The sequence below is a fragment of the Asparagus officinalis genome, chromosome 5 (assembly GCF_001876935.1).
Source record: "Asparagus officinalis chromosome 5, Aspof.V1, whole genome shotgun sequence".
NCBI classification, from domain to species: domain Eukaryota; kingdom Viridiplantae; phylum Streptophyta; class Magnoliopsida; order Asparagales; family Asparagaceae; genus Asparagus; species Asparagus officinalis.
In genome coordinates, this window is record NC_033798.1 from 77,100,669 (window position 1) to 77,114,857 (window position 14,189).

Here is a 14,189-nt window from a genome sequence, read left to right on the forward strand (position 1 = left end):
GTGGTCGTTTTGATCATTTGGCCAAGCATTGTTTTGATTTAAAAAGAAATTCACTTTTGCCAAATGTTTCTAAAGAACCACATGTGTTTAAGTATAATATTTGTGGTAGATTTGGACATCTTGCAATATTTTATTATGATTTACAAAAATCTTCTAAGTTGCAAAATGTTCCAAATAGACCATTGTTTAAAAATGTTTCGCATTTATAAAAAGCTTCAAATAATTCACTTTTGTTTGCAAATGTTCCACGTGCACATCCACATGGTCAACATAAACAAATGCATACTCTTCATTGCACTTATTGCAATCGAATAGGTCATTTGCATAATTATTGCTATGACCGGATCCGTGAACAAAATATACCCAAAAGGGATCATAACCCTAGGGCTTTAAGCTTAAATGATAGGGGGTCATGTCCCTAGACTCTTAGGCACCAAAAGTAATTGGGTACCAAAACATATTTAATTTTCTTTAAGAACAAAATTTTTTTTGTTTTTTAAGTTTTTCATGTTCTTAAAGATGACTTCTATTTGAGTTTTATTAACAAAAGTGAAAACAATTTTATACTTGGTATTTGATTTGAAAAGTTATCATTTATTTTTTTTCACGATTCTCTTTCATAGATTTTCATGTTTTCATCTTTTATGAATTAATATAATTTTTATCAAGATAATTTAAAAAACATCATTTTTTGTATTATACCTTGTTTTTAATTTTGTTTGGTTTAAACAATGTGTTTGTGTTTATAGTATCTTTATAAACACTTTCTTGATGATATTTATGTGTTTGAGCTTATGGATCATATTATTATGCTTTATAAAGTATTGCTTGTGTAGATTGATCAAATTTTACATAGAAGATTTCATTCTTTGATCAATCATCTTTTTACGTGTATGTATTGATTCTTTGATTCATGTTTACCGGGTTTTCATATGGGTTGAAACATGTTTACTATAATTTGTGTTATCCTAAGCATAATTTTCCTTGATCCTTATGGATTAAACACAAGATTGTTTGATATTATTTTGACATGTTTACCTTTTTGCTAAAAGATTATTTTATAAGAAATGATTTGAGTACTCTTAATCTTTTGAACTCAAATATTTTCTTGATCATTTCTTCTTCAAAATAATATCTTATGTTTGTTAGACCCTAGAGGGGGGTGATTAGGGTCTTATGCTAATGTAATCCGATTTTATGCCAATTAAAACTTATTAATAAATTATTCTTGTAAGATATATATACAATATGTTATGAGCAAGAATATGCAATATGAACAAAGGGAAATATCCTAGCAATGAGATATACTATGAGATATATACGAGGGTATACAAACAACACAATAGTAAATAATCTAAACTAGATAGTGGGGAATATAAACAACAAGCAATATACAAAGGCGAAATAAGATATAAACATAAAGATACGTGCACCAATGCAATCACAAACAAATGAATGATTACGGAATTCGGTTCCCACGACCTACGTCTCCGCTCCTCACATCAAGGTAATCTCCACTATCACAACCGGGTTTTCTACGCTCACACGAATAACGTTTTCACCTCACGATTCGGTTTTCTAGCTAACCGAAAACTTTACAATCACACACTCTTGTAATCTCACTTTACGCCCTCACAAGTGTTGGTCTCTAGTCTGTATCTCCCTCAAGTGTTAGGAATTACAACCTACATCTAGGCATTACCACCTACTGCACTCCTCTTGGGACGACCTCGTCTCTCACCGCACACTCCTCTCGGTGTACAAGTGTATTACAAAGTGATCTACACATTGGGCTCACAAATACAACAATGATTGTTCTCTTCAATGGACGAGAACTCAATTAAGCACAACTCTTAGTCACAAACCCACAACCCTAAATTATACTATGAGTGTAAATACAATAAGCTTAATAGGTTTTGTGTGAACAAAGAGATATAAATCAAAACTAAACTCAATATAGTTCTAGCTTAATAACAATGATAATCAAAAATCAAAACTAAACTCAATATAGTTCTAGCTTAATAACAATGATAATCAAATATATAAAAGAGCTAGAAATAGAGTTTAGAATGATAATCAAATATATAAAAGAGCTAGAAATAGAGTTTAGAAAACTTCTCAATAGATCAAGAGAGGATGGATGTAGATTGAAGCTTAAACAAGATTGATGATCTCCTCAAGCTCTTATGAAATTCTCTTCACAAACAAACTCTTAAACACTCTTTTAAACAAACTCAAAACAAGTTTAAACCCTTATTAAACTCTATTAAAACATTCTCTTAGATGGTTATGAAGGATGAGAGCAATGGGGTATATATAGCCACCCAAAACCTCAGCCAAAAACCCCAATCAAAAGACCAAAAAGTCCACAGAATCAGAAATCCGATTCTGTACAAAATATAGTCGTTGGGCGATCGGCGGTCTACCGTGAAAAACTCACGGTCGACCACGAGCAGCTCAGAGGCAAATTCTGGGCTTAGGAAAACATCGGGTCGACCGTGACGATCGACCGCAAAACTCTCTGGAGTTCATCCAGTCGACCGCCACGGTCGACCGCATTCTGAGTCTCTGGACTCAAGGCGGTCGACCGTGGCGGTCGACCGCAAACTGATACATGAGAAAAACAGGTTTGAAAACTGTTTTTTTTTATTTTGAAACCCTATTTAAAAATATCAAACAAATTCAGAAAAATATAAAACTTTGGAAAATGATTATAGACATAATAATCCACATGCTACAAAAACTAATTTTTTTTAAAAACATCTCCCAAATGAGAAATCTCCTCATTTTACAAAATAGTCCAAAACATGTAAATGAAAAATCACTTGTTTTTGACATTGGACATAAACCATGTTTTGAAACTCTATAAACTGATTTTATAGACTTAAAGAAAGATATAAACTATTGTTATGAAGTCTATAAATAATGAATATAATATTTTCACAAATACAATAGAATATGAAACATATGAGTATGTATATGAATATATATTTGTTTCATATCTATGAAATTAAATCAAAACAACTTATCCACATAGAAAACGAACATGTATAAATAATTTTTGGAATTTGCTTGTAAAAGCTTTGTTTGTGGATAAAACCAAAAACCAAGATGTGTGTGTGTGTGGATAAAACCAAAAACCAATATATGTGTGTGTGTGTGTGTGTGTGTGTGTGTGTGTGTGTGTGTGTGTCAAGCTATAGGTCTTCAATAAGCTCGACTTGGTACACTTGCGGATGAAGCTTGAACTTGAATCTTTAACTTGAATTGCGTAGCTTCACTCCACTATTCCGCCAACCTCCATTGGATTTGATCATGAATGCTTGATTCCATCTATCCTCCAACGGATATGATCGTTGAAGCTCAATTCTATCCATCCTCCAACTTATTGTTTGTCTACAATAAATAGAAAAACACAAATACTAGACAAACAACATTAGTAGTAAATTATTTGTTAAAACATCATCAAAACAAAAGGCTAACAATGTTTTCCATGAACTTTCACTTGAATTGCCTTTTGGTATCGTTTATTAGCATTCATGGATTCATGAATTCTCATGATTTCTTTCAATGAATAAATTTTTGGTTTTCATGAGTTTTCATACATATTGATATATATTTATGTTTTAGACTCTTGTGACACCTTATCTTCATGGTACATGTATGTGTGTTCACTTGGTCTATCTTTGTATGTGAGTTGTGTTTAGCATATCTTACATTTATGCTTACTCACATGGTTACCATGATTTTTATTACATATATTCGTTATGGCATTTTGATAGGGGGAGTTGTGTTAAGTTCTTTTTTTTTTTGCATTTACTCTCCCATAATAATTTTTTGTTTGTTGTTATATACTTGTTTTATGGTTTGAAAAACATTTTGATGTAGTGACTTTTGTTATGAAGTTTGATTTGTGTTTGTATGGCACTTAAATGTTTAGTTGTTTTGGTTGTTTAAGTTGTTTTGGTTTGTGTAAGCTTGGTTTGTGTTTGATCATGTGAGTGTTGTAAATTCTAAATTTTCCTTATATATCTCATGTTCGGCTCCTTATGCCTCTTGTGATGAAATGTAAAATATGTAGATATGGTTGTGTTTATATATATTCTCTGTGCACTCTTGCTTACAACCTATATCTATTCATGCTTTGTGGCTAACCATTCTTACAGTCCTTTAAATAGGGGGAGAATCCCTATTTTTTATATATCTCACATGCACTTATATGTAGGGGGAGCTTCTAGCTCTCGTTATGTTATTTTTTCTCATTTTTTATGTTGCCAAAGAGGGAGAAAATTGTGAGTATATAGTATTTATTTTTAATTGGTATCTTGACTTTTTATGCATATTGGTAAATTGTTTGCCATCATCAAAAGGGGGGAGATTATTGGGTCCTCTTGTTTTGATAATGATTTAACAAATAATTTACAACTAATAGTGTTTTCAGTGTTTTGTTTTGTGTTGTTTAGTATATACAGGAAATCGAGCTAAACGATATATATTGAAGCTATGCATATCAAGTCAATCAATCCTAGTCCAAGTTTCAGAAGATTCTTTTCTGGTATACTTAGTATAAGATTATATTATGTGTGTTAATTCTATAAGCTCAAATATACACACACATTACATTTGTGAATTTTTATGAAAATAGGTGTTTTTATGCAAAATATATTCAAATATGTTTTGAACTATACAAACCTTGTTTACATGTTTTATTATGTCCATAAAAACTTTACACAAATTTTCAGAACTTGATTTAAGCTAAAATGTCAAAATAAACATATTTGAAAAATATGTATTTTTACACTTTTGAATATTTCTAAGTTTTCACAAATGGTAAGAGCAATTTAAAAAATTATTTTTCCAACATGTTCATATTCATGATTATAAACTTTTCCCAAAGTTCTAAATTTTTTGAAATTTATTTGCTATTTTTTATAGAGCCTTGAAACTCATTTCAAAAATCGATGCAGGCTGATATTCTGTTATCAGTCAACTGGTCAGTTGACTGATGACATCAGTCGACTGATCAGTCGACTGACGAAAGTTCCTGCAATCATCAAATAGTTTCTATTTTGTTTCGGTCGACTGACCAGTCGACTGATGATCCATCAGTCGACTGATAAAGATCGCCAGTCGACTGATGAGCTGGAAAATGAATACAACGGTCAGCTCATCAGTCGACTGACCAGCTCCAACGGCTATATTTCCAGCCTTTATTATTTTATCAATTTTGCTGATTTTGCTTGGGTTTTGTGCATTGGTTTGTCATCCTATATAAACTCCTATTGTTCTCATCAGAACATTCATCCAAGAGGGTTTTTTTTTAACAAGAGTTTTAAGTGTTTAAAAGTTTGTTTCTTCTCAAGTTTGAGTTTGGTGTTTTGTTTACAAAAGAGGAAGCTTGTATTTTCAATTGAGGAATTCATCCTCAATCTTCTTCATCCTCTACTATGTTCATAGAAAAGTTTTCCTAACTCTTTTCTCTAGCAATTTGTTTTTTATTTTCATATTATCATTTATTGCTAGTTTGTTAATAGAGTTAGAATTTGTTTATACTCATATTATCACACACACCCTATTTGAGCTTGTAGGATTTCATACATCATATATTAGGTTGTGGGATTATGATTTGTGAGATTAAGCTTATATTGAGTTCTCACCTATTGTAGAGAACATTTTATTGTTGTTGAGCCTAATTGTGAGATACACTTTGTAATACACTTGTACACCGAGAGAAGTGTGTGATGAGAGACGGGGTCGTCCCAAGAGAAGTAGGGTAGGTGGTAATGCCTAGAGGTAGGTTATAATTTCTAACACTTGAGGGAGACACGGACTAGAGATCAGCACTTAGAGGGTATAAATTATGATTGCAAGAGTGTGAATTGTAAAGTTTTCGGTGAACTAGAAAACCATAGTGTGAGGTGTAAACGTTATTCGGGTGAGCGTAGAAAACCCGGTTGTGATAGTGAAGATCTCCTCGAGGTGAGGAGCGGAGACGTAGGTCGTGGGGACCGAACTCCGTGATCATATCTTTTGTTTGTGTTTGTCATTTGCGCACTATCACTTGTTTATTTACTCTTGTTCATATATCCTTGCATATATCAAATTGAATATCAATATTATTAGGATATATTTGTTAATTAATTTTAATCGCCATTAATATCTAATAAGATTAGCAATAACCCTATTCACCCCCTCCCCCCCTCCTCTAGGGTACTTTCAAGAATATGTACAAATCTCTAACTTAGATGTGGTAGGAAACAAAAGAGAGCGAGTGATAGTACCCTGGAGATACCAAGAATCCGTAATAAGGTAGCATAGTACACAGAACGTGAGGCACTAAAAAATTAACTGACAATGCCAACAGCATGAGAGATATCTGGTAAAGAGATGCACAGACAAACCAACTGGCCAACAAGATGTCAATATCGAGTAGGATCAGATAGAGACTCACCATCAGTAGAGCAAAGTTTGATATTCTGTTGGAGTGGAGTATCGATAGTTGCATCGTCAGTTAGCTCAGCTCGATCTAGAATATCTGAGAGATACTTCTATTGAGACAATAGTACACCCCACGGGTCTTGAGAAATTTCTAGATAAAGAAAATACCGAAGAGATCTAAGATCATTCATGTGGAACTGTTGTTGTAACTGAGATTTTGCGTACTGTATATCAGCCACATCATCACCTGTAATGATCATATCATCTACATAGATGAGTAATAAAACTCTGTCACGCGAAGTAGTGCAAACAAACAGAGAATCATCTTAATGACTTTCCATAAAGCCTGCCTTGAGCACGATATCGCAAAAACACTCAAACCAAGCGTGGGGTGCCTGCTTGAGACCATAAACAGCACGACGAAGGAGATATACATGTCCTGGAGGAATATTGGACCGTGGAGACGGTTGCATATATACTATCTCAGATAAAGAACTATTAAGAAAAGCATTTTTGACATCCATCTGGTATAAGGGCCAGTGATGAGCAGCAGCAACCGCAAGTAGAGTACGAACGATGGGCATCTGAGTAACAGGAGCAAATGTCTCCGCATAATCAATACATTATTGCTGAGTAAAACCTCGAGCCACTAAACGAGCTTTCCGACGTTCAATGGTACCATCAGGATGAAACTTGATATTATAAACTCATTTACTGCCAACAAGAGAGATCCCATGAGGACAATGAACAACATCCTAGGTATGAGTTTGCTGAAAGGCTTGAAATTTCTCAGCCATAGCATATCGTCACTCTGAAATTTGAACTGCCTGTTGAAAGGACTTTGGCTTAATGGTAGTATGAATGGAAGCAAGAAAGTTATGAAAGATAGGTGAATAAGAAGTAACCAAAGCATACCGGGTAGACATGACATGTGGGCTTCTACCTCGACGAAGAGTAAGAGGAACCTCAGGCGGGGGAGATGTTGGCGCAGATGTGTGGAGATCAATAGTATGTTCTGGAGGGAGAGTTGTGTCCACGGGATAGGGATCAGATGGTGTAAGAGAAGCCTAGGTGAGGAAGAGTCAACAGAAGGAGATGGAGAGATGTCAGGGAGATCTCGAAAGGAAAATTGAGGTGAAGAAGTGGGTGATACAGCTGACGGGGAAGCATGATCAGTAGACTGGAGGAAATTAAAGTCATCAGAAGCAGAATAATATGGAGAATCCTCTTCGAACTGTACATGACGAGATATATGAACTCGACGAGTTGCGGGATCATAACAATGATAATCTCTATGTTCCGAACTAATTTTTAAATAGACACAAGAAACAGCTCTGGGAGATAATTTATCACATTCGTGAGATGGCAGAAGAATAAAACATCGACAACCAAAAACACGAACTAGATCATAACGAGGAGGATGAGTATAAACACGACTATAAGGAGTAGCACCAGAAAGAGAGCTAGATGGAGTGATATTAATGGCATGAGTCACGGTGAGAATGGCCTCAGCCCAGAAACGACAAGGAACAGAGTAAGAAATGAGCATGGATCGAGCAGTATCGAGGATATGACGATGTTTGCGTTCAGTAACACCATTTTTCTCATGAGTGTAGGGACATGACTGTTAAAAGATAGTCCCATGAGAGGACATGATAGAGCACATAGTAGAGGATAGGTACTCTTTAGCACAATCAGAACGAAAAACTTTAATACGAGATTTCTATTGAGTGAAAATCATAGCAGTGAAGGCTTGATAAGCAGTAAGTACGTCAGAGCGATTCTTAAGTAGGTAAACTCATGTAAAATGAGAGAAATCGTCGATAAAATTAACATAATATAAGTAGTCAGATGAAGAAGGCAAAGGAGCTGGCCCTCAAATATCAGAATGTACTAAATCAAATAAGAAAGTGGATACGGATGTACTCATTTTAAATGGTAAAGTAGTGAATTTAGCTAATTTGCAACCAATACATGACTCAATACTAAAACTAGATGATACAGGACCAAGTACTCCAAACTAAATAAGACTCTTCGGCCTTTTATTAGACACATGACCAAGTCGTCTATGCCACAAATTAGCAGGAAGCGAGGTAGAGGGTTTTGATGAACAAACAGAAGCAACAAGAGAACATGGATGTATGAACTCTGAAAGGTAAAGATATTTTAGAAAATACAGCTTGTGACTCCTACGACCCGCTCTAACCGTCTTGCCCGTTTGTGGATCATGCACAATATAAGTATCAGAAGAAAATAAGACAAGCATGCCAGACATACATAAAGAGCTAATAGAAATTAAATTCAAGTACAACTGATGAGTCACATAGACGGGACCAAGTGTTAGACATTCAGATGGATCATTTTGTAGGGTAATAGAGCCATATTGAGTGATGGACAATGGTTGTCCAGTAGCTATGTAGATAGGGGGAAGAGAAGATGAAGTGAAGATAGAGGATAAAAATAAGGCATTACAAGCCATATCAAAGGAACAGCCAGAGTCAAAAATCCAGAGATCATTCATACCAGAGATTGAAGGATTAGCTGAAGAACCAGCAAAATGCATACTAGAGAGTTATGCGACGGATGTAGAGGTGACATGCTGAAAAGCATCAAGTTGACGACGAAGACTTTCAATAGTTTAAATAGTAGTTTGAAGTAGTAGAATGTATAGCATTGGCCAGCAATCCTGGCGTACGAGAGGGTTGAGACTGAGGGGGTCGCCGACCATGACTAGTACCTGAGGAACGTAACTCAAGATGAAGCTTGAAGCATGTCTCAATGCGGTGTCCTTCCTTCTTGCAATATTTGTAAGAGAGCTTAGATCGAGCCTGCGGAGAGGGAGCCTGTGGAGAAGTATGATTCATAACAAAAGCAGTGACAGGTACGGACAGAACAGTCTCGAATGAAGAGGTAGGTGTGTTTGTGATAAATTGAGTTGTGATGTCTGCTGTCGGGTCTCATAAGCAGTGAGAGGTCCCATAACTGAGGCTAAAGTCGGAAATTGAGGCTGATGAAGTAGTTGATCAGTCATAATTGAATATTCAGGAAGGGACTGAAACAGTTGATGCATCTCATATCGTTCGTACCAGGCTAGCCAGTCTTCATATGTGGAATTACGTCCAGTAAGCATGAAGCGTACTTCTGTCTAAAAAGCTTGCATTTGTCTAAAATGAGACTGTAGAGAGGAACTACATTTGCGTTGTAGAGCAACGCGTTGTAGAAGATATGTCTTCCGTGCACCAGAGCACTCAGTGAAACACTTAATGAGGCGAGTCCACATGGCTCGAGTAGAGGGAAGCGAACCAATCTCGACAGTGAGACCAGGGCCAACACAGCGAGTGAGATAATCAATGACATGAAATTCCTGCAACTGCCAGTCTAAACTCTTCTTGACATAGAGAGCACGAGCAGTCTGAAGATCGACATCACCACTGCCAGATGTAATAATACTGGATGAAGCAACAGTGCTGATGGACGGTGGAACCGGTCCCATACTGGTGAGATGATCAAGCAAACCAGCGTCACGTAAGGCATTAGTGACAATGGTGGATCACCCTACCCAGACACTTTGATCATTGAGGGGTAAAGGTGGTTTGGGAATCTTCTCTGAATGAGCCATAACAACAATGTTGAAACGGATGTTAAGACGTCGAGATGGATTAAAACGGTGATGCCGTTACTGACTGCGAAACGGCAATGCCATTCGTTTGAGGCCGAGAGGCGGCTTGAAACGGCGATGCCGTTAATTTGAGACCGAGAGACGGTCTTAAAAACGGCGATGCCGTAAAATTGAGACTAATAGATGGTCTTGAAACGGCGATGCCGTTAAAATAGAACCCGAATGTTAGAATGAAACCCGAATGTTTAAAATAGAACCCGAAGATTAATGTATAAACCCGAAGGTTAAAATGAGAACGTGAAATACGTTAAGAGGCTGCAAAGCAGCAATGCCAAGATTTGACAAAAGAAAGCAGAAGCATTAAAAAAATTTATTGGAAGAAAAATAATAACCCTAGCTCTGATACAATGTTAAAGTAAGAGAGAGAGAGAGAGAGAGAAAGAGTCTTGGGTAAATTTCCCTTGAGTTGTATATTGAATGTGCACATATATTTATACAAGTAGAGAAGGGTGATATGTGTTCTCACAACCAATGTGGGACTAAAACCCACTACAATACATTATTATCAACAATTAGATTAATTTTTCCCCACTTCTGAGGAGAATATTCTTACGACAAGTGGTGGCCTAAACTGGTATTTATACATAATGATTAAGGGTTCACAGTGCAGAACAATGTAGATGTCTAGCAACTTTACGTAATGATTAAGAGTTCAAGGTGCGGAACAATGTAGATGTCTTAACAACTTTATAAGCAATCATCCCGCATTTAATTATGGTAGTGATGACTATTTGTATGATTTGTTTATGTTAATCAATTGCTAATACAAGATTTAATTATGGTAACGATGATTATTTTTAGTCCTTGTCTTGATGGTGACCTTCCTACCACAACGAACAGATGCTCTCATCGAGCGATCCCCATCGTCTGATTCAGTATCCATCCTGAATCATAAAAATAATTTATTTAACTAAAGTTTTCTATGCTCCATTAATATATATGAGTAGATTGATACTGAGTAGCTTAGGCTCTGGACAATCATCTTTAGACTAGGTCTAATCTTTTCTCTTTTTTTTACTGGAGCTCGTAAAAAGAATGGAGGGAGGAGTTCCTAACTGAAGGAAGGAAAGAAAGTCTTGCGAAAATAGACAGGCTTCGGTCTACAAAAAGAAGTGTAACAAATTTTGCTTATAGTCAGCTCTATATAGTACTTGTTTACCCAATTTAATTGGTCTTTTTTCAAAAAAAAATTTAAAAAACAACTTCGAATCTTTTATTTTTTTCTAGGTAAAAACTATGTATGTGCAGAATTTCCCTCATAGAACTTCCTTTTTTAAAATTCATCATTTCATTTAAACTCATCTCCGTATTCGGAGGAGAAGCTTTATCTTTTATATAAAGGCATGTGGAATATTATTATCGGATATATTATATCCTTGAAGCAGAACTGGTTCGCTATAAGATCCAAGATTCTGAGAAGACGAATTTCTGGCAGATGATGCCACATCCAGATATTCTGATGTTCTAGAAGGCATAAAAATTATTCAAAACCTCTCCGTCAATTGTTTGCACAATTTTGATCAACAATGCTTGATTTATAATCGCAAAGGTTGTATTACATGGTGTATAACCCAATTTTCAGGAAAATTTATTAGCTTCCTACTTTATCTGCTACTTAACAGGCTATATTGGAAGATAAAACTTTGTTTCTAGCGCAGAACAGCTTTCCCTGTTTAAGAATGAATTTTGGTTTTGGAGCTAAAGTATTTAATACTGTATAATGGCATGCGATATATTATGTTTCAATCGTTTCGTATCAAAGAATATAATTATATCCGAGTGTGTTCTTTATATTAAGACTAATAAGCCTAAGATATTTGGATCTGCTTAGAGAGAGACTTAGATTGGATAAAACATTAAAAATATACTGAGTCCATTACTAGACTAGTTTCCTATAATACAGCATTAAAAGATTGGGTCTGAATTTAAAACATCTCGAGTCTCTAAGACAGACTAACAGAGAGGCGTTTAGCCTGATAAGTCAAAGGACGAAACGCGGATTTGTATCAAGACCGACGATGTAAAATATTTTGTATTTTCATATAAGGATTAACTAGTCTGCAAACTCCTAAGAGTTGCCGATAGTTTTGTTCTTCCCTATCGACTGTAGTAGTCCCCCCCCACTTTCTAGGCCGTTTTAATATTTATGAAAGACTTATAGTCGTAAAAGCCAATTTTTATATGTCCCTATTCAGAACATCTGCTATTTGTCCACATTATTACAGTGATCTATTATCAGTCTCATATTTCTGTCAATTGGGCGTTTTAACTTTTTTCATTCGAGTTATAATGCGGATTATCGCCGCCGAAGTTTCTACTATGCTCTGGACATATTTTCCTGTTTACAGATTATATCTTTTAAATGTTTAACAAGATAACGGATGTCGAAATTTTATTTTTCTTTTTATTCTTCTGTAAAACAACTTAGCTAAAAACTTACCGTCTGTCAACGACTTACACTACCCTAACCAGCCATCTCCGGCAACAACAGGATTTACACAGCGCCGACTTTTTTGACGTCCTATAAGTTTGTAAACTAAACTCTTAAATAAGAGAATGAAAAGAACACTATAAAACTTCATACATCTCTTACAAATAAAACATTCAAAAGCAATCTGCAAAGAGATTTAAGCAGACAGATAAATAAAACATGGTGATTACCCAATTTCTAAAAAATTATATCTTCATTATTATAATATATTATAATTATTATAACATATATTATTATGATACATAATATTATATACATTTTATATACATATATTATTATATTATATATGATTATATATATTATATACATATTTATAATATATTATATATATTATAATATATATTATTATAATATATTATATACATATATTATAATATATTATATACATATATTATAATATATATATACATATATTATATTTATACATTATATATATTATATACATTATCTATATTATATACATATATTATTATATATTATATATTATATATACATATATTATATACATATATTATATTATAAATATATACATAATTTTATATATTATAAATATATTATATATATATTATATAATATATTACTATATATTATATACATATATATATATTTATATTATATCTATTATATATAATATATATAATATATTATTAATATATATAAATAATATATCATTGCAGCATTTACTACAGCATGAAACAGTGATCCTTGGGGTCCTCCTATTATTAATTAGAGGAATAGATTATTATATTAAATATTATAACATTAAATATTATATTAAATATATTAATCTTATATTATATTAATTATTATATAGTATAGCATACTAATATAATATAATATAATATAATCATTAATAACATTAATTAATAATTATAGTACAACATATTATATTTTAATTTAAAGTAAATTAATGTTTATATTATAATAATATACTAAATAATATACTAAACCAATTGGATAAGTTAATTTAGAAGTAATTAATAGATAAAATTATATTTTAATAAGTCCACATTATTAATTATCTCACGTGAATTGTGAAATCAAAGGCTTAAATTATCCCACTTATCTCACTTTACCTCACTCAAAATATCCCAACGGGATAAAATTGTTCCATTAGAATAATTTTTCCACTTGGCCTTAATTTGTCCCAACCAATAACTCCACCCAACTGTTGCAGGGGAGGAAAAAAAACAGAATTCAGATCCTCTCCACTATAAAAAAATAGTGGAGGGACCACTATATAATCACAGACATAGATTATCTAGTTGATGGTTGTGATTTTTTCTTTTAGTGCAAATTAGGAATGAGTACAATACACGGGGAGTATTGTAAGTGTTAGATTTTGATTGTATCATAACCGCATGCTAAATAATCAACGATTGAGATTAAAAGTAGTGGTCTCTCCACTACGTTTTTTTATAGTGGAGAGGATCCAAATCCAAAAAAACATACATACATATAAACTATCAAACCACAGACGTGCATGGACAAAATCATCCTCCGATAACATGTTCAGTCAAATATTGAAATGTTCTCTTTTTAAATCTGTATCCATCCGATACGCAGGGACGTAGGCAGTAA